Source organism: Heterocephalus glaber, unplaced genomic scaffold (genome assembly GCF_053883595.1).
Source record: "Heterocephalus glaber isolate CG9 unplaced genomic scaffold, H.glaber_assembly_v1.0 deba00001509, whole genome shotgun sequence".
In the NCBI taxonomy this organism is placed as follows: domain Eukaryota; kingdom Metazoa; phylum Chordata; class Mammalia; order Rodentia; family Bathyergidae; genus Heterocephalus; species Heterocephalus glaber.
In genome coordinates this window covers 17795269-17818459 of record NW_028258325.1, presented here as the reverse complement: position 1 = coordinate 17818459, position 23191 = coordinate 17795269, and the positions used below count along the sequence as shown (strand labels likewise).

Sequence of the window (23191 nt, the reverse complement as noted above, 5' to 3'; positions counted from 1 at the left end):
GAAATAGGAAAGGGGCCTGAAGAGAGCCCTTAGAGGTATTCCAGTACCCAATGAGGGAATAACTAGACGGATTCAATGTCAGGGATATGATGAGCCAGTCTTTTCATACTTAAGGATTATGGGAAGCCAGAGCTCCAGAGTGCTAAATGATACCTGCTAGATGCTGGTTCTACAGAGCAAAAGTTTGTGGTCTTCACCCTTTCCAGGCTAGAAAACTTTCCTGTCACCCTAACAGAAACAAAACTTACTTCACTTTCAAGTTAGCCTGCATCAGAATAGTGATCCAACTGCTCTATCATTAAAACTACAAATATTAATGTTTTATGGTGAAGACAAGCATTGGCAAATAAGAAGATGACTTTGAAATGTGGTGCTATGAAGGAGGTAAAGAACCAACTGAAGAGTGTAATTAACTTTAATTAATTTTATCACTTCTTGGTTCATCTTTTATTCTCACTTAACATAACCAATATGAAGGGCCCTGGTTCCTCAGAATGGGGGATCCTCAATCCCTCCCCCTCCACCCACACATTGGCAATGCTCTTATGTATTTAAACAGATTATTGTCATCACATACAATGTAAAGTCATATAAATACCAGATGATTACTTTTGCAAAACTTCACATTCTGATGCAACAATTCATAGAAACATACATATAATTCATACAAAGAACCCAGGACAAGTAAAATGATCTTGAAAAAATAACAAAGTGGGAATACTAAGAATTCCCATACAATTTAGTGCATAATTAATCAAAATAATGTGGTACAGGCTTGTAGATAAATGTATTAGTTCATTTTCTGCTGCTATAACAAAATGCCTAAAGCCAGGTACTTATAAAGCAAAGAGCATTATTTAACTTACAGTTTTGGAGGCCAAAATTCTAAGATGAGTGGCTACATCTGTTTGGCCTCTGTTGAGGGTCTCTCAGTTGCTTCAAAACATAACAGAGAAGCAGGAAGAGAACCTGGAAAGAGGAATTCAGAGCAATTCAGAGGCCCGACTCCCTTTTTTATAACAACCCACTCTCTTAGGGGGTACCAAGTTCCTTAGAGAATTATATTAATCTCTTCTGAAGGCAGTTCCTCCAATGTTCTAATTACCTCCTAGCAGTTCTCAGCTGTGGAAGGCCTTATCCCCTTCCAGCACCACACACCAGAGAACACATTTCCAGCACGTAACACTCAAGCATATCAAAGCCATTGAAGTATATGTACATTAATAGAATAGAATGGAGAATTCAGAAATATATTTGTGCATTTGTAGTTATTTTTTGACAAGAATACCAAGATAAGTAACTGGTAAAAGTACAGAGTTTACAATAAACGGTGTGAATTGACTGGATAGCTACACACAGGCACATAAGTTAACTCAAAATAGATCACAGGCCCGAGTGTAAGACCTAAAACAGCAACATTCCTGGATGGAAACTGAGTAAATCTTTTTTTTTTTTTTTTTTGGTAACAGGGATCGAACTCGGGTCCTTGTGCTTGCGAGGCAGGTGGCAGAACCATTGAGGTAAATCCTCAGCCCATGAGTAAATCTTTATTACCTTGGGTTAGATAAAGGTTTCTTAAATATGTTACTAAATGCATAAGTGACAAAAGAAAAAAATGGATAAATTGGAAACACTGAAAATACCTGGGCAAAAAAAGAAAGCCACAAAGAGAGTGAAGAGTAAACTCACAAAATGGGAGAGAATAATTATTAATCTTATTTTCAAAAGAGGCTTTGTATCCACTATATATAAAGTACTAATATCATTCAATAATAAATGATAGCCCAACTTGAAAATTGGTAAAAGGCTTAATGGATATATCTCCAAAAAGATCTACAAATGGCTTACAAGCACATGAAAAGATACTACCATTAATCATTAAACAAATTCAGAAAAAATCTATAATAAAATACCACTTCACACATCTAAGAATGGCTCCTATCAAAAAGATAGACAATGGCAGTTGTTGGCAAGGATGTGATAAAATTGGAACCCTAACACACTGTTGGACAAAAAATAAAATGGTGAAATCATGCAGTCTCTTCGGGAAAAAGTTTGACAATTTTTTTTAATAAGTTAAAGAATTACCATATGACCCTGCAATTTCACTTCTAGCATACTACAAAGAGAAAGACAAAGGTACACCCACGTAAAACTTACCCACGAATGTTTACAACAGTATTATTTATTACTGCTAAAGCTGGAAATAACTCAAATATCCATCAATTGATGAATAAATATATACAATGTAATATACCCACATAATAGAATATCAGGAGTAGGAAGAAATCCAGTGCAGATACATGCTACTGCATAGGTAAATCCTGAAAACGTTACACTAAGTGAAAGAAGCCACACCCAGATGCTATACATAGGCTAACTGCATATATATGACTTGTCCTGAAAAAGTAAATCCATGGATCCAGATAGTAGCTTAATGACTGCCTAGATCTAGGAATAGAGACAAGGAATGCAATACAAGTGCTACTACGTATGTGTAGTTTTGTTTAGGAGTGATCAAAATATTCTTAATTTAGATTATGGTGGCACTTACAGAACTTTGTGATTATATTACAAACCTGTCACTTCAAGTGGGTGAATTTTATGGCACATAGGGGTAAATTATATCTCAATAAAACTGTTAAAGTACAGCTCATACTTTTAGCTTGACTACATCTGGTTGGGACTGATTTGGTCATTTAATATATCTCTTCTCCCTCCCAGTTAATGCCAATTGCAAATGTGATATGTATGCCCTCTGGATTTTTATCCTAATCATAGATAAATACTCTAAATCAGAATAGATCTAAGGACAAAGTTATTTTTATGTGCTATTAGTATCTTTCCTCTTGGTTAGTATTAATTATTGCTCTTTGTTCATGTTCATTCCATAATATAAATCATTCATTCTCTTATCTATGAGCATCTATTATAAGGCAGACGCTATACTGGATGATGAGCATAGGGAAATGTTTAATGCCTGCTTCCTGCTCTGAAAGAGAAGACAGCCTATTATGTAAGCCAGACAAATACAGAGATGAGTCCTAGAAGAGTTGTTTCTGTTAGGATTTTTTTGGTGTAATCAATATAAATCAACTCTAGCTAATTTAATTCAAAAAGGAATTTATTTGAAGGCTATGGAGTGGCTCACAGCACTGAAAGAAAATTGGAGTAACTAAGGCTTCCAAGTGGACAGGAGCCAGAGGGGATCCATGATAAAAGGCAGGAACCAATCAGGGATTTTGTCAGGCTGCCAGTGCTAGTTTTAATCAGCACTAACCATTCTCCATCCTGGTGTCTCTCCACTCAAGCTCTCAACTTCCAAGAGAGTAATTGGTCTAGCTTTATCTCGATCCACCACTTTGCTGGGAGAAAGTAGAATACTCTGGCTGTCAAACCGCCCAAGAATGCAGATCATGGGGCAAGAAAATCATAAAAAGAGGACATGGATTCTGAGGAGACATAAACCAGAATATTGCCACTAAAAGAGCTTGAGGTCTGGAAAATGCAGAAGTACATAGGGTTACCACGATAAGAGCCCTGAGGAGTTTAGAAAGTCTTCCTGTTGTACATGATAATGCTTTAACTGAAATGTGAAAAGATGTTTGTGTGAAGTATGGAGCAGGGAGTACAGATCAAGAGACATTTTCGTCACACACAATAATAGTGGTAAAAGCATAGGGACTTGGAAAACCATCACTCATTGAAAGACCTAAAAATTTATCACACCAAATCAATGGGAGATTTTGGGCAGCAGCCTTGAATATAAGCAGCAAAGTAGCTAAGAGTAAAGCTATCAGTATCTTTCATACTATAAGATAATGGAGTCAGAAATTCATTTTGGAATGTAAGAGAATCAACTGAGGCTCCTCAAGCAGAAGGTGATATCATTACATTTGCAATTTACACAATTCAACTATTGGGTAGAAAGGGTTGAGGGCTGGACAAGATGGGCTGACTAGTGAAGGAGTAACTTCAAGAATCCAGTTGAAGATGAAAAGAATATGATAAGAGATTTGCAGTGAGAATGCAAAAGAGAAAATAGCTACAAGAATAATTACGGAAAAAAGAAGCCAATGGCTGGATGAGTAATTGGATACCAGTCTGCAAGGGAATTTTAGAGAGAAAGAAAAGAGTCTAGAATGACCCTTTGATCATTTTTCAGGAGTTGCAAAATTTCTTAGGAAGAGAGTTTTGTTTTGGTTGTTTGTTTCTACGGTACTGGGGATTGCACACAGGGTCTTCACACTATGCTATATCTTCAACTCTTATAAATTTTAAATTTTCAGACAAGATCTTACTAAATAGCTAAGTTGTCCAGGCTAGACTCAAACTAGTGATCCTTCTGCCTCAGCTTCCCAGAGTTCTAGTACTACGGGAGGAAAACATTTTGCTACTACCTTTGCTAAAGTAGATCCTCAGGGTCTCTAGTTTATGACTTCCCTATGTTTTAGGTGGTAATAAGGAGACTACAAGTCTCTCCAATTTATCAGCAGGACTTGTATTCTAGGAATCCCTCTTCTAATTCTATCCTGTTTGTTTTCAAGCCTGTGGAGTTTAGAAGTTAAAACTTGTTATTTTCTCAGCCTTAATGGTTTTCCTAACTTCGTGCCAAAGGTCAATCTAAAAGGTGTTGCAGTTTGGATATTCATGCAGTCCTGAAATCTTTTTTTTCAAAGGCAATACAGAAAGTACTCAAAGCAATGCCTACAAGGCTTTTACTACTGTAGAGAGTGCTACCTGTCCTATCTCACTGGCCATGAAGCATAATTTTGAGTAGCTGCCAACAGGAGGAAATTCAAACTGACCACTCACAACAGGGGAGTTCCCTCTTCTATCATTAGGTCAATGATCCAAGAGTGGCAATTTTCACTTTCTAATCAACTCAACTAGGTGACCTTTCATGGGCTAGAATCACTGAGTTAGAAGTAACAATGAGAGGTCCTTTTATCTAACCCACCTGCATCAAACAACATTTCACTTGCATTGACGGAGTAGGTGAATACGTGGCTTTTCATACAAGTTCCCCTGGCCCGGTCCCTGAAGTTACCAGGTCTGCGGTGCTTATAGCCAGGAAGGCCTTCTAAGGACAAAGCACAGCTCTCTCCTCTGCATTAGTCACTTTCTTCTTGTTCTGGACTCATTAGAAGGAAGGGAATCTGCTTCTTGTCACTCACATACTCCTTCATATACTGCAGAACTATTATTAATTCCTTATTCAGCCTTCTTTTCCCTAGGCTAAATAAACTCTGTTCCTTTAGCCTTTCCTCAGAGGGAATATTAGTCAAACCTTTAATCATTTTAGTTGCTTTCTTCTGGACCGCCTCCAAATATTCCACAGTACATTTTATCTGGAAGAGCTGAAATGGAACACAGTGAGGTAAAAATCTCATTAATTTAGACCTTGCCAATTTGAAATTTGTGATAATTCCGACAGGGATTTGCTTAACCAACCCTTTCTTCATTGATTGTGCAAGTTCAAGGCAAACTTGACCCAGAGAGGCAGAGGGAGAGCTGTAGAAAGTAATGGAGATGCTCATGGGAGCTGAGCTTTTTCCAAGTGTATCTGTGGTATGTTTTCCCACAGAGCCACTTGCAGCCCAAGTGCAGGCACTGTCCCCTGGCCACCTGACCATTGCAGCAAGTTTGGTAATGACCTACACTAAGCCACAGTGCAAGACCAGAGTGAGTTGTTGGTACTGTGACCACATATTCGCTCCCCAGTGAGTGGGTTTATTGGACAAAGGGCTAAATTTATCAGTTTGATAAGACTCCAAAATTCTGGACAGTTAGTTACTATAACTTCTTTACATATTCTAAAATTACACAATTATATTTCAGCTTGGTTATTGGGTTTTTCACTGGCTTAGAGAAAATAGCCTTTCACCAATGTCTGACAGTTTTTATTTTAATTTATGTGTGCAAAGATTGGAATGCATTTAATTTCAAAATATGCTCACCTTACAAGTCTACATTATTAATCAGCCTACTTATTGAATAAACGTTGTCCCTATTACTACATTGTCAAAGAAAGCATGCCCTGTATTCAAACTTGCTTGGTCTAGCATATTGTAATACAAGTAGCAATAGAGTTCACCAAGAGCACAAAGGAGGATCTTAGAGTCATCCTGGAGAAATTGGAAAAAAAGCTTCATGACAGAGGGACTTTTCGGAGAGGAGACATTATGTCAAAGTCTAAGCAGGACCTTTGCAGGTGGACAAGGTAAAGGAAAAAACTTGGATGGATTTACAGAAGTCTGGGTGCCTCATTATTGGTGACGATTTAATTAGTTTTCACTTATGCCTGTTTCGTTGACTGAATATTTTTGCTATGAAAATTCTGAACAAGCCATCTGCTTCCCTTTGTGAATATTCCTTAATGGTTCCAAGGAGGGAAAATAATGGCTCCTCCCTCCTCCTTCCTTGATTCTGAACCAATTGAGACATTAAATATGGTAGATGAGAACATGTGGATCAAAATATCTGTGTTATTAGTCATGATGAGTGGGTAGGAGGGAGCACTTCAGATACATAACAGCAGTCAGTTTTCTAGGTTGAAGGATTTAATTCTCAGTAGTAGGAAGAGCTAGAAACCCCAGGCCTCACAAAACAGAGGTTGGCCTCTTTCTGTAGAATGATTAGATCTCAGGGAGATCCCAAGAGAGCCCAGATGCAGCCAAGGTTTATGGGCACCAGATCTTCATCCCAGATTTACCCATCAGACCTCCCAGAAGCCCAGGAGGCTACACGGGCTTCTCTAGTGAAGACCCCTCAGAAGACACAGTGAAAAACAAGGAGTAAGTTTGCAACTGGATTCATAACCTTCCCCTGTCCAGAGCAAGATTCTTTACCATGATTTTGACATGAAGCTATACACAACTAGTAAACTCTCAGTGATGATTAAGACCATTCTCACTCTTTGCTTACTTGAGAATCAGGGGGAAATGTCTCAGAAGTACAAAATCAGAACTCAAACTTTGTGACATTTAGTTACTAACTCTATCCTTTGTTAGTAAAATGACTTTGAAATAGAGCAATTTATCCCCTGGGCAAAATGTAGATACTTCCTAGGGTCAGTATGAGGTTTAAATGAGTCAACGTATATAAAATGCTTGAATTGGGATGGGTACATGGTGGATGTTAGATAATTACTTGTTTTTATAAAGCATGTTGCTGTCTAATGCATAAGGGCTAAATGGCTTAAAATATGTTTTTTTCATTCTTGTGTATGTTCAAAGTGAAGAATACCCCACAGGATCCCATGGACTGTTTAATGTGCAAGTGTGTTTCTCAAAACTTTATGTGCATATTGTTTTTTATAGTTAAAATTTTTTTCTTTTTTGGTACCAGGAATCAAACTCAGGTCCTTGCACTTGCACAGCAGCCGGCGAAACCACTGAGCTAAATCCCTGGCCCTATGTGGATATTTTTAATTTGACGATCCTGTTAAAAAATGGTTTCCAAATCAATAAGTCTGAGACAGAGCTCTAAATTCTTTTAATTTTTAAAGTCCTCAGATGAGGCCCAGGCTACTGACCAGTGAGTGGCCTAGCTTTTGTATAGAATGGGCAGAGACATGTACTGTGGATTTATGAATCCACTTGAGGTTCTAAAGAAGCAGGCATACATGCTACTTCCAGGTACAGACACCCAGGTTTAGCTACAGTGGCAGATTTCTTCATTACTTTCTGTGATGTTTATGTACCCTACTGCTTGTGATTTATAACTTGTAGCTCTCTCATCAGTTACTCTCTTAATTCTTACCCTAACTCCTTAATTAAGATGGAGTCAGAATACATCCTTTGATCAATTTACAGTCTTGACAAAACCCGGTGCTTAGGGACAAGCTAAATCGATACAGATTTGCTTCTAGTATTGCTTTTCAAACCATACCATGCATTGAAATCACCTGAAAGGAGTCTTCAATCTCCAACCTTGGGACCCCATCCCAGGGGACACTGATCCAGTAAGTCTTGGTTGGTGACCAAGAGTTTGCCTTTCTAACACGGAACTAGGTGACACCAATGCTGCTGTTTAAGAACTACACTTGATGAGCCACTGCTTCATAGCCACACTGTCTATTTGCCTGCGAGGAGGAACCTACCACTTGGACAAAGATGGCAAATCATATTTGACACCATCATGTTCATAAACAGCACAAGTGCGATACACATGTAACCAACAGCGTTAAGGGTACAAAGAGGTGGATAAATTCCATCAAAACCCATAGCATCTGAAACCAGCCTACAGCATCCAAAGCTCTTAGTTACTGTCAACAGAGAGGCCTGCAAGGAGTCAAATAAATGGCCATGTGTGAAAGCCAAACCTGGTCTCTCTTTATGTCAAATCTAAGGATTCATTAGGCCTAGGGAACATTTTCACTGGAAAATACCATAGAAAGCTTCCAATTGGAATATCATTATGTGCCAAACATCAATAGTATCTCTAGCACCTCCTGGAAGCTTTATCTGATGCTTTGAAGCTGTGGTCAATACTTGGTAGTGTCCACACTATGCAGTCAGGATTTGGAATTCTCTGCTTACCATTTCCATGCATCTAAAATCGAAACTTCTGGAAAGCAATAATTATGCTTTTTATCTCTATGTTTCTAGTATATAGCAATGTACTCAGAAGGTATTTTATACACATATGTCTTCAAGAATTATAATGCTCTAAATCCAATGCACCTTTGTTTTTTACAAAGTCAGATGTTACAAATATATAGTATTTGCTTAAACAGGGAAATGGTCATCATGTTATTGTAAATGCAGAATATTTTATTTCTAAAAAATAGCATTTTCCACAACACAATCACTTAAATAATGTGTTAAATTCATACATGATAAAAATTATTACATACTTTTAAAATTTTTCAGGTAAAGATCTCAGATATTAATTAAGAGAAGAGTGGTTTTAAAAACTAAGCACATTCACAGGATAGAATATTATACAGCAGTGAAAATGAATGAATCTAACCATAGTTATTCATAGATTGTATAATTCAAAATTTAGCTACTCAATAAAATTTAATTTCAATTTCAAATCAGTATTTCTGGTGCTTTTGGTGTCATTTGTTGTCATGCTGTGGAGTGGAAAATTTGAGTTTTGACATACACCTTCCCAGCCACTACTGATCATGGAGACTTTCTGACTTTGTCCTTCAGCTTCTCATATGGTAAACCAGTGACCTTTCATGGTCTGTTTAGTGCCCCATTCTGTCACTTTTGTGTTCCTTGTTATACTGTCATTGTTCAGAAGGGTCTACAAGTGAAGGTTGAATTCCTGTCTTGTGTTTCTGGATACAATAAGGCTGCTATGTTAAATACACGTGCTAGATAAGGTTTTAAGTCATTGGTTAGAGTACTATTGGCCATGAGTTCAATGCTACTAAGTCAACAATATGTATTTGAAAAGTTTTATTTAAAAGAACAGGTATACCCATAAACAAGGTCATATATCGATTAGCTGATGGAAATTCTGCAACCAGAGGCTAATAGGAACCTAAACCTGTATTTCCCCTTGGAGTGACAATTCAGTATTGGTTAATTCATCATTCTCAATGACTTCTAATAGCATGCCAGTAAGATTATTGAGGATCAACTGTATAACAACCAGATAAATGCATTTAATAATGTAATTCTGAGCAAAATATAGCACATACCAGAAAGCTACATGATGTCCTTCTTACAGAATTCAAAAACAACCGAAATAAAGAGAGCATTATGAAGAAAAATAATTAGAAACTAAATAAGGCAATGGAAACACAAACTCACGCTAGTGATTACTTTGTGGGGTATAGGAAATGGAAGTGGGTTGATAGATGTAAGGACTTTGGTAACAGAATCATGAGTATTCGTTGTCTTCCTAATGTCTGACTAAAACAAATAAATAAATAAAGTCAAGCACATAAGATGACATAGAATTTTGCCCTAATGGGCACTGATGCATGTCTCTACATTTTTCATAGCCATAAATATACAAAGTAAATGAATGAATAAGCCTATTTTTGTTACGCACACATGACCTTTTCCTCTAAATCAGAGCTTTCTCAGTAAAACCTTGACAAAGGGGTCCTCGAGAAGAATTGGAGGGAACCCTGATACAGGAAGAAATGGTTAGCTCTAAAACTTCACAGCCCCTACATTTCTCACATCATTCTTGACAGTCCAGATAACACGTGTCCGTGTCACGGACTGAAAGTGTCAGAGAGCCCAGCAGCACCAAGACACCACTGTGAAAATTAGACATATCCCTGGCCCGAGTAGTCCAAACTAAAAATCAGAACTAAGAACAGGTAGAATAATCATTCAAACTGAGATGGGATGCACACACAAAAGACTAGATAGGGTGAGACTGAAAGCTGTTGTTTAGAATTAAAGCCAACTTTAAAACCAATAATACTGTGAAAGTGGGAGGTGTTGAGAGACATGCAGAAAATGTAGTAGTTTTAAAGTAGGAGGTTACTGCCGGTTTTCCATGATGGCTAAGCCACCAAAAACCTGCTGGGAAGCTTGAATGATTGTATGTGGAAAAGGCAAGTACTGCTAAGGAAACACAGTGTAGCTTCTTAAAAGAGAAGTCAAGGTGTACCCATACTGGGGGTTTGCCTTTGATGTATGAGTTTTATATACCAGCATCCCATTTCCTCACTGCAGTCGATAATTTAGAGTGATTTGTATAATGCACCTTGCTGTAGCATGCAAATGACACGACCTCCTCCTCTGGAGGTGTGGCAACCAAATCAGGCTTGTGGAACTGAAGCGAATCCCTGATATTCCAGAGTCATTTAATCACACATTTGGTTTGATTTACTAATGCTGTTGTCTTTCCATTTTCTGTTAAGAAATTAGCAGGAAATAACTTGGCCTGAACACCACAACATGTTGGATCAATTTAAGAGACAATATAGATCACTGGAATTTCTTTTGTCAAACAGAACCATTAGACTTGCATATTAAAAAAGTATATATTTCTGTGTCGAGTATGTGATACATAGCTTACCATTATGCAAAAGGCCACCAAGAATGGATGGCAAGGAAGAAATGATAAATATATCATTGCATATGCAGCCTGTATTAGACCCTGGTATCTTGTTATGTGGAGGGATGTGTACTTTTCTCTTTTTCCTAGAAGGTGGTTTACCATTCCTAAATGTGAACTCAGTGATAGAATTCACCTTCTTCTCTTTACATAATATGCTATGACTAAAATATATTCCAACTGTGTCTAACTACTCATATGGCTGCTCTTAAGTATTGATGAATATCAGTTAAAAATCAAACTGGAAGCACAATTTCCATCCCTTTACCATCAAAGGATGTATTTTTCTCCAATGGTTGTTTTTCTGTGTCACATTGGGTCTGTTTTTCAGTGTCACACTGTGCTTTGCTATCCAGTGCACGGACAGAACATCTGAGTAATTATATCAGTGTGACTGCAATTTTACCTTTGGGGCCCTCTTGCTTTGCTCACACACAGGTGACTAAACTAGGAATAGTGACATTCTTTGCTGGGAGGGGTGGACCATGTGCCTGTCCACTGGCAGCCCAGCAGGCAGCTGAGTCACACTGGGTAAACTTACATCTTTGCAATGTGAATCTAAGAAAGCCAGGTGAAACAGGACCCGAGGCTCTCTGTCCCCAATGAGTTTGGTCTCAAATTATCATTGAACGAACATGATCTAAGAAAACAGTGTGGACAGGGACAGAAGAGGCTTTTTGGATCCTCAATCCTGCCTTGTATGACTTTGGACCAAGCACTAAAAACTTTGAGCATGCATTTGCCTTTCTACCTCCTATACAGGTGTATAATAAAAAGACCACTGATGATAAGAATAACAATTACTAATATTTAGTGATTTAATGTATGGCTTTGATAATTATTGTTTTAAATGCACAGAGCACTGAAGCTGAATACACTAAAGCAATTTGCACAAAAGCAAGTTGAACAAAAACAAATTTTCCATTGTCAATGATTTGGATATACTACCAGGTAGATTCTTAAGCTTTCATGTGCTTTTAAACATTTTTTCATGTTACATATTTTGTTTTGCTGTTGTTGTTGTTTTTGTTTTCCTATGCTTTATCATTTTCACATTTCTAATTTACTTCCAGCTGTGTTTTTCTCTTTGCTATTTGTAGTCATAAAAAGATGCTCATTTAATTTGCCTTCATAATACCCTATAGTAGGACATGTTGTTTGTTCTCATAAATCTCTTGTTATTGTCATTCAGGTTACTTTTATTTATGTACTTATTCAAAACCTAGAATGCCTACTTTGAGCCAGTGAAGGAGGAACTGGCCAACATTTTAAAAAATGAAACATGTAATGAAAATTCAAATGGTCCTTATGCTTATTGCAAACCCAAGTACGTTCAGCATCTCTTAACTGCCAGAGGCTGAACTTGTTAGTGAGAAAAACAAATAGAACCTTCACTTTTGTGGAGCTTAAAATCTTGTAGCAAGACAGATAATAATCAGTGGATACACAAAGAAATCAAAGTGGAAATTCCATAAATGAGCTATTCAGCAGCATAATGAGCCACAGAGTGGTCCAGTAGCCTGGTGAGTCATGACCACATGGAATGGAAGGAGCCATGATCAGATCCAGGGACCAATTATGCCAAGTGTACTATGGCTTATATGGGAGAGCGAATTTCATGGGACCGAAGAGGAAATAAGTTTTGAAAGACAGTTTGGGGAGAAAAAGCAATGAGATTGAACTGTGTCCTCCTGAAACACCTAAGACCCAGTACCTGTGAATGTGACCTTAATTGGAAATAGGATCTTCGAAGAGGTCATTACAGTGGCTCCTAATCTAACATGACTGGGTCCTTATAAAGTGGTGGTGGGGGGGTGAGGCAGAAGTCCATGGACACATACAGCAGAACCCCATGAGGATAAGAATGCAGAGTGTGGCACTGATGTGTCTACTGCCAAAGAGCACCAGAAATGGCCACCAAAGCCCCAGAATCTGGGGCAGACTTAAGGACCAGTTTCTCCCTCACAACCTCAGAAGGAATCACCCTGCTGACACCCTCATCTCAGCCCTCCAGGCTGTGAGACAATAGATTTCTGTTGTTGAAGCTCTACAGTTTTTCATACATGTAAAGTCAGCTTGAGGAGACTAATGAAGGAGCCGGTGACCCCAGGTCATCCATGCCAGGCAGATGCTGCCTCCGCACCTCAGTGGCCCAGAAAGTTTCTTAAAACAACTCCCAGGGTCCCAGCAGGATTAGCCAGGCAGATTATAGCCATTGGGTGAATGCATTTGAACTTTTGTTTGGTTTCGGCCTTGGGTTTTGGCAGGCAATACATAACCCTTTGAAAGTTTCAAGGAGGGAAATAAATAAAATAATCTAACTTCAGACCTCACCTTCTAGAACTGTCCATTCTTCTTCCACTGTAGCTCTGATCTCACAGTGTCTGGAGTAATGTCTTATTTGTTCCTGTTAACTGGGAACTACTTAAGAGTAGTAATTGTATTTCACTGTGCTGTATGTTCAGCACAGCCCTGTTGTTTAGTAGGTGCTAAGTAGTTACTTATTTGTAGTGAGTAGCTTGCCTGCCTGCATGCATGCCTTCTCTTCCTTCCTTCCATCCCTTCTTCCTTCCTTTCTTCCTTCCCTTCCTCCCTTTTTCTCTTTCTTTCTTTCTCTCTTTCTTTCTTTTTTCTTTTCCTTCCTTCCTTTCTTCCTTCCTTCTTTTCTCTCTTAGATGAGATCTCGCTGTGTTACCCAGGCTAGCCTCAAACTTCTGGGCTCTAGTGATCATCCTGCCTCTGTCTCTGAGATTGCTAGGATTACAGGTACATACAATGTTTCTCAGTTTTTATTTTGGAATAATTATATCAGAGAATTTTAAAAAATAGTGTTAAGAATGTTATATCCCCTCCATCCGGTTTCAAAACTTGTTAACATCTTGCCACATTTGTCTCTCTGTTTCCTCTTTCTATGAAAACATAGTGATTCTTTTCTGAACTACTTGAGGGCCAATTGCAAACATGAAGCCTGTCCACTTAAATGGTTTAGTACATGTTTCCTAAGAAGAAAGCACATTGTCCTATCAAATCATAGCAAAATTATAAAAGTCTAGAAATTTAATATTAATACTTATATCAGCAGTCAATATTTAATTTTTTGAGTTCATTCTTTTTGTTGTTGTTGTTTAAGAATTCAATGCAATATGATGCACTTCATTACTTGTCATGACTCCAGTTATCTTTAATCTGGAAATGTCTGTTAGCCATTTTTTTTGTTTTCTATGATATCATTATTTCTAGAGCACAGGCCAGTTATTCTGTAGAATATCCTTCAGTCTGGTGTCCAAAGGTTTCTAATGATTAGATTCAAAATATGACCTTTTAGGACAGGATGTCATAAATATAAATTTGTGTCATTCTCAGTGCATCATATCAAGAGGTAAATAATGTCAATTGTTTTGCATCATTTTTAGTAATTTTGACTTCAATTGCTTTGTCAAAGTGATGATTGTTATGTTTTTCCACTCAGTTACTATTTTTCCTCTATTATTAAGTAATTTGTGGGAAAATACTTTAAGGCCTAGTAAAAATCATTTTCATCATCAAAGTTTCACAAGTACATCTAGTATCCTTTCTTTATTCCATTATTATGACGGTGACTGCACAAAGATGATTTAGCTTCATTTCTTCTACTTTCATTAGCTGCTATTCCACTGTGGCCTCTCCAAGTGTTTATTTATTTATTTATTACCAGTATGGGGTCATGCATTATTATTTTATTCAATGGATTATAACTCATTAGTGTCATTAATTATTTTGAAACTCAAATTGTCTTAGAGTTACTGCCTTCCTAGGACCAGTCTGGCTCCTTTGTATTCAGCACTTTTTAGTTTCAGATACAAGAAATGATGCCATTTTATTTTGTATTCTTTTTGCCTATCGATGATGTTAGCCACTGAGCTAATTTCCTTCTTTCTTATATCAATGCTCCATGTTTCAAGTTTGTTTCATTCCTTACTTATGGGTGCCTAATACCATTTGCAACAGTCTGTTTTAAACTTTCTTGTGATCCAAGATAAATTGTCTTCTCTATCACTTTCATATACTATTTATTTTCTTAAAAGTGATTTTATCTGTGACAGTGATTTTTCTTCTCTTCTCTTTCACTTAATTACTATTCTTTTTCCCAATATCTTGCTATATCAGCTCTTCATCTTTCCTTATCTTTGGGTAGACCTTGACCTTCTCTACATGTCTGGAAAAAGAATATGCTCCCCTTTTCCCCAGATTAATTTTGTTTTTGTTTTCTTAAGGACCTCCTGAATCTGATCTTTTTTTTTTTTAATCTTTTCTCATACAACGTAGAAACCTTTGCCTATAATTTCTTAGGTCTTTTATGTTAGAACAATGTCTTATACAATCTTGTAACCCTTGGAGAAAATAGCCCAACTCCATTTAACTTTACCATCAAAATGCTTCAGAGATGAGTTGTCTAATGTTTGCCTTCATTTTCACAGGACAGATTTTTTTGAGAGCTACCAGAGACATGACACTCCAGCTTTCTCTTCAATGTCATTACTGATCAAAAAGTCTGTCATTCTACTCTTCTCCAGGCAAAGGTGATGTAGGGGTATCTTAGCTACTTTTCTCATTGCTGAGACAAATAGTTAAAGGAGGAAAGGTTTGTCTGGCTCACAATTTGTACAGGTTTCAGTCCATAGTTGGCTGGCTCCCAGGTGGAGTGACATGGCAGAGGGATCATCACGGAGGAGAAATAGCGCAAGGGAAGCAGGCAGGTAAGAGCACATTAGTCTTCTTTTTGTTCCTTATATTTTATGCAGACTACCTGCCCTAGGGTGAATGTAGCACTAACCCCCTTAATCATAGTCAGAACTATACCAAACCCATCAGTGGACTGATTTAGTAATCACACACCTTTGACCCCAGCACCACACACTCTAGATCCAGCCACCTTTGAAAAGACCCCTATGACTGCTTGAGACTTTAGGAGGACACATAGACACAGCCATAACATTCCGCCCCTGGCCCCCAAAGACACATGCACATCCCTTTATGCAAAAAGGCATTGAGTCCATCTCCAAGAGTTGCTAAAGTTCTAACATTTTCAGCATTGCTGAAAAGTTCAAGTACAATAAAATCTCCTCTGAGATTTAAAATATACTCTTAGCTGCAAGCCCCAATACAAATGAAAAGAAAGTTAAACACTTCCAACATTCAGTGGCACAAGATAGATATTTCCATTCCAAAAGTTACAAACAGGGGGATACAAAGCAATGGGACCAAGCAAGTCCAAAATCCAGCAGGGCAAACATTAAGTCCTGTAGTTCCATGTCCAACATCTGAGGCAATCTGTGGCAAGATATAAACTTCAAATGGATTGGGTGACTCTACCTCTACGGCACTGCAGGAACTCCATGGCTTGTCTATTTGGACTGCTTTGCTCACTCCTTGCTGCTTTTCTCAGACAATCCATCCTCCTGGCTTCTCCAACATTCTAGGGTCTTCATGACACCTTCAGTTTCATACCCACAGCTGCACACACTGCCCTCTCAGGGGCACCCTGCCTGGCCTCCCAGACCCTCTTCTGAAATCTGGGTGGAAGCCTTCCTGACACCACAACTCTTCCATTCTGCATGCATCTAAAACTAGCCCTATGTGGATGATGCCAAGGTCTGCCACCAGCTGGAGCAGTAGCCAAGCTTCCTTCTGTTTTCGCTATAGGGGTCACATGCCTCGTGAGCATGCTAACCCCATCCTGAGGAAAAGTTCTCTAGACCACTGCCATTCTAGAACGTGGTGCTCTGCTGCTTTCTTCTCAAAGCAAAGTCTTTCACCTCTGCAACTCTGAAGCTGCAAATGCCGGAGTCCTGCTGGTTCTGGTGATGCACTCGAGTTATCTTTTCTATTGTCTTTTTCTGAAAAAACTTGACTTTGTCTTGCTAGTCCTTTCAATGACCTTATGGTTTATGTCTAGATGTTCCCCCAAAGCCTCATGAAGTCATGGGGGGGTGGGTCAGTGGTAGCTGGATCTAGAGTGTGTGGTGCTGGCATCAAGGATGTGTGATTACTAAATCAGTCCACTGATTGGTTTGACATAGTTCGGGCTGTAATTAAGAGTGTGAATGCAACACCTGCCTTAGGGCATGTAGCCTGCATAAAATGTAAGGAACAGAAAGAAGGCTAATGTGCTCTCACCTGCCGGCTTGCCTTGGACTGTTTCCTCTCTGTTACAACCCCTCTGCATGCCACTCTGCCTTGGAGCCAGCTGACTGTGGACTAAAACCTCTACAAACTATGAGCCAAGTAAACATTTCCTCCTTTAACTTTGGATGTCAGGTATTTTGTATTGGCAATGAAAGAAGTAACTAAAACAAGGGGAAATTGGGAATTTGTTAAAAATGAGATATTTATAAATAGTGTTTAAAATGAGCATAGAAGTTCTAAAATCTCTTAATGCATGTGATATAGCAAGGATATATTCACCAAAACAAAGACCATAAGGGACAAGCTTATATCAAACATAATAGTCAGTAGTCAGAATTTGGAAGGATTCTTTTCTAAGATCATGAGCCAGAAAACAATGTTCATTCTTGTTACTTCTATTCAATATAATACTGAAAATCACAACTAAGATAATCAGATAAGAAAAATAAAGAATCCAAATTGAGAAGAGATTAAATTTATACTCTTTGCATATAACATGATCTTTTATATAGAAAACCTTCAAGACTTCACCAAAAACTGTTAGAATAAGTGAATTCAGCAAATTTGCAAGATATAAAATCAACACACAAAATCACTATCTATGTTATATGGTAATACACTGTACAAAATTATTAGGAACTCAATTCCACATGAAATAGCATCAATAAACCTAACTAAAGTTAGAAACAAACTTAACTAAAGTCATAAAAGATCTATACACTGAAAACTATAAGGCAGAAATGAAGACATTGAGGAAGAGAGAAAAAATGAAGAGATAGTCATGTTTATACATTGAAAGAATTAATATTCTCAAGATATCCATATTACCCAAAGCAATGTACAGATCCACTGCAATCCCTATCACAATTCCCACAGAAGTTTTCCCAGAAATATAAAAAATAATTCTAAAATATTTATGGAAGGACCAAAGTTCACAAATAGCAAAGCCAAACCTGAGTCAAAAGAACAAAGCTGGAGGCATCATACTACTTGACTTTGAAACGTAACACAAAGCTGAAGTATTCAAAACATCACAGTACTGGCACACACACACACACACACACACACACACGCAAACACACACACTCACAAAGTACATAGTCTGATGGAACACAATAGAGAACCCAGAAATAAACCCACATTAAATACAAGTCAATATAATGATCTTGATAAAAGTACCAAGAATACACAGAGGGCCAAAGGAGAGTTTCATCCATGAATGGCCTGAAAAAATTGGATACTCATAAACAGATAAAAGAAATTGGGCCTTTATCTTACCAAAAGCACAGGCAATAGTTGCAAAACTAGATAAATGGGATTACATGAATCTACACTGCAAAGGAAACAATCAAGAGGACAATGGGGGCACGGTGAGTGCTAAAAACACAGAGACATAAGTAGTAACCTATGTCTTTTCAGAATTATTGGAAATACAGATATAAAAAACAATTAAAATATAGCACAATGTCAGCAATAATTCACCTGGGTTGAGAACTGATTTTACAAAAGAAGCGACTTTTGAAAGGGCAGAGTATGGTTCATATGGAAAATAAACACTATAGAAACATTTCTCCTCCCTCCTGTTCTAAGGCTGCATTGTATTTCACTGTATATGTATGCCACTACTTTTCACTCACCTGCTGAGGCACAATGATAACTGAAATAAGTCAGGCACAAGAAGATAAATGCTACAGAATCTCACTTACACTTGAAATCTACAATAATCAAACACATAGAGGTAGAGAGTAGAACTGGAGTTATGAGAGCCTGGGGTAAGGTTGAGCTTAGTGTGAAATGAGAAAAAGGGAAATGGTCATCAAAGGATATAAAGTTTTAGTTAGATAGGAGGAATAACACTGGGTGATCTATTGCACATTATGTTTACCATAGTTAATAATCATGCATGATGTCTTTCAAAATTACTAAAATAATAAACCTTTTAGAAAAGAAACCCAAGTGTAGCTCAGTGGTAGAGTACTTCCCTCGCATATATGAGTTGCTAGTTTATTCTAATTAGTTTGATTTAATCTTTCTACAATATACACATACATAAAAACACCACATTCTACCCCTTACATATATATACAATTATTATTTGTCAATAAATGGTTTAACAAACATCTTTTTCTAACTGAAATATCTCTAGATTTTGGAATAATTCAATAATTATTAAACAACGAAATGAGGGGACATCAGTGCTAATTTTGGTTGGGAGATGGGAGTTTGCTTATCCAATGGTAGGAGAGGAAAGTTTACAGAAATGGAAATATGTAAGGAAGAGAGAAATAGCATTGTATAAGGGCAGTATGGAAACTAGGTTTGAGCCTCCTTATTAAGATATATGGAGGAGGTAAAGATTAGGTCTAAGGAGAGGAGAATGAAAGGCAGGCAGACAGGCAACAGAGAAGGAGGAATGAAGGAAGAGAGTGAGTACGTGAAACCAATTTCAATGATGATGTTCTTTTCCACCCCTTCCCCAAGTAAGAGATGACAGAATTTAATTTATAAAGACCTTTTAGAGGAGGTTTTTCAGCATATACTCAGCAGAAAGAGGATGGAAGTCATGGAATAGGAAGTTACAAGAAACTGCACATTAGAAGATGGCGAGTAGAGCTTCCCAAACACTAAAAGGCACAGGTTTTATGAGCCAAGAGGTCTTCCTAGAGGCCCTTCTAATGTTATACTGAGACAGAATGACTTCACAGGTCAAGAGATGTATGTAGATGTTCAATTCCCAAGAGAGGCTCGGAAGCCAAACTGTCCCTCCATTCAGGAAATGCAGGGAAACCAGGTTAAGACCATTTCAACAGTAACCACTGTGCTCCAAAGTTATACTCTCTTTATAAATGGTCTTCATTGTATGAGATGTCCCCTCTCTACCTAATGCAATTTTTGTACTATGGTATGCACAAACAAAACAAAAACTCCCAGACAATATGAGTCGCAATACATCTCCAGGCAGAAGTCTGAGTAGATGCTTAGAGCAGACTATCAGTGACATGAAAAATTATAAAATGTACCAGATATAAGTTTTCATCCTGCACTGCAGAATTAGAGGCCTAGTAATGAAATTTTCCAAAGAATGGCCACCTACAAAAGGCATTGTAATTTGTGCCTTTAAACGGGCAATTGTTGGGGTTAAGGATCAGGTTACTAAAGAAATTTTCTGCATTGAACATCAAAGGGGTAAGAGTGAAGAGGAGAAAATTTTCTAGAGAAAGTAAAATTAGAGGGAGTGGAAAGGAGAAAGGTAGAGCAGGTTGAGTGGAAGATGTGCCCTCGACAAACCTTTGTCCACTTCCTCGGTTGGTACCAGGTGCTCTACTGAGCTTTCTGACCCTAGTATGTTTTCAGTCCCAGGAATCTGATAATGAACCACTTAATACCTTATCCTCACTTTAAGTTAAACATCTTAAATATATTTAGTATCATTTTAGTCATAATAATACGATCATTTCTACAGGGGAGTGCCAGTAGGCCTAATTAATACCTGTACAGGACTCTGTGATCTTAGAAGGAAAGAAGTACAGAGTGCTATTTTACCTGAGTACCAAAAATGGATGAAGACATTGTTCCATTTAGTTAGAGTCACAGTCATCCAACACACTGGAAATAAATGTGAGTCTCTCTTCAGGTCCACTTTCCAAGGTCAGGATTTTATAGTCAATATTTTTCCAGTGGAATAACACCATTTCATTTCAGCCATTTGGGCAGTGTGCTGCTGCTGGGGAAGGAATACACAGACAAAAATTGCATTAGTATCCAATCCAATCTGCCATTATCTACCACTGCAAAATAAATATGTCAATTAACAGCATTGAGTGTGATTTACTTATCTATACATTGAGTGGATTGAACTTAATTATGTCAAAAATTCTTTTCAATTCCAACAGAGTAATGGTTGAAATTCTGGGTTTTATATTAGATAAATTCAGTTCAGTTTATTTCTGAGAACATTTTATGTCATAGATCATTGTGGTAGCTTCTCAACAATGTCTGCTTCTTTGAACAAATTCAAAGCCATCATGTATATAGAAGATGGTACTCATCATCACTTCAAGACATAGGCCATACCATGGAGCCTAAAATCGTTTCCTGTCCTTGAATAGGAAGTGGAGAGAAGAGCTCAATTTGCTTTGGTAGGGAACAAACTAAAGTTTCACTGATAAGTTGATCTGCAATAGATATTGAAAGATAAAAGTTTGCTGTCAGACAAGGCAAATACGAGAGGGATTTCTTCAAGGAAGACATTCTGCGAGAAAGAAGAAAATATACAAAAGCATGGAACATAGGAGAAGTTTTGCTAGAATATGAAGTTAAAAGATGATAGGGCTAATATAATTTATTTATTTTTTAATATATAATTTGTCACGATCCTACAGGAATGGGCAAAAAATTGAGAACATACTGTTAAGTGAAATAAGTTGGAGGTACTATATTTAATAAGATGATGAGTCTCTCTATAGACATGATATTTTTTAATCTATCCCAGTTCCAAACTGTTTTGGTTATTTCTTATTTGCAGTCAAGATTTGTTCAAAATCTGTAAGTCAAAAGATCCAGAAAAGATGATTGAGTTTACACAGAATCAAGCACGAACAATGCAGCCTAAATCCTCCTTTGCATTGTCTGACCTGTTTAAGAAAAAGAATGCAGTATTCCCAAGGAGGCAAATAACCTCAGGATTGTGAATTAGCTTCCTAGGGAATTCAGAGCTTCTATGCCTGGCTTCTTCCAGTACTTGTCACAAAGTGCAAATAAGGTGACCAAAGAAGCCAGCCAACTCCTCTCTAAAATTATCCCTGTCATCAGAAACAATTAATACTATGTACAGCACAGTATTGCTCTAGGACTAGGAGCCAAAGGAGCTTAGGGAGATTTGCAGGTCATATAATTTTGTAACTAGAGTTTGCGGGTGGCCCTGGTTGGTGTGTCAAATCTAACGGTGAGAGGAATCATGGAGGTCCAAATGAAGCCATTCAAAGGGGTTCAGAGAACATTACCAAAGAATGATAATGGTTTATATCATTATTACATTCTTAGAAAATTGTATCTTTCATTTTTCTTTGAAACTGATCAAATTCACCGGACTCAGTGGACCCTGACCATCTGTACTTGTCTGTGAATGGCTGCATGTACACGTGTGCCAGCAAGTGCATGCGATTTTCTTTTCCTTTCTGCTCAACATTCTAAGGGGCACAGAGTAAATGTCAAACCATCATAACCAGGCAACCTTTTCAGATTGCACTTATGGAATCTCAAATGAATTTACTTATACTCCTTTGCTTTTGTAAATCCCAAGTTCAGTCACACCTGACATTCTTTATTCGTTTTAACAAAAGCAAAGTCACATTGCAAACAAAGACTAATGGAACCAGGGAAAGAAAAAGGAAGAAAAAATTGAAAAGAAAACAAGAAAGTGTGGTTAATAATCTCATGAGAGAAACTAATTTTTCAACTAGCTTTAGATCATTGCTCATTGTCTAGCATAGTCCAGATTCTTTTATGAGGTTGGGCAGGGAGGGAGTTCCCATTTCTTTATTACTTATACTAAATATAAATGAAACAATGAAACATCATGAGTACTTTTCATGAAGGGGGTTCAGCTTTTTATAATGGGTAAGGATGCTTAACACTGGTGACTGAATTTTCATTTTATGGGGTTTTTTATCCTAATTTTTGTTGTAGAAAAGTTCCTGCCTCATTTTTAAAATTTTTACAATGCAGGAAAAAGAGACTTTGGTCAAGAAGACTAATTCATTAATCAGTCATTCCCCTGATTCCTGGTTGATAGTCAGTGTAATAAAAGCTAAGCGTGCTATTTGTTGAGCTCTTGAAGAAAGAACAGAGATATCACTACTTATATTTTTGGTAGTCATTAAAACTAGAAGCTTCTCCAGGGCAGTATAATTTTGAGATCTGTGCAACTCTGGATACTAAACAAGAATTTCATAAATAATCTGACAAAGGAAAGCTCACATGGAGA

The 23191-nt window shown here is 37.6% G+C and overlaps 1 long non-coding RNA gene across 1 annotated transcript in view; it reads right to left on the bottom strand.

Annotated features, from left to right (window-relative positions):
- The window catches only part of LOC147825078 (uncharacterized), a 102178-nt gene extending 81239 nt beyond the window's left edge, over positions 1 to 20939 (bottom strand). Inside the window, exons 1-2 of the long non-coding RNA XR_015441297.1 lie at positions 20749 to 20939; positions 867 to 969 (exon numbers count right to left, since the gene is read on the bottom strand). This is a non-coding gene — a long non-coding RNA (uncharacterized LOC147825078). The remainder of the gene's footprint in view (positions 1 to 866; positions 970 to 20748) is intronic.
- Between the last annotated feature and the right edge of the window lie 2252 nt (positions 20940 to 23191).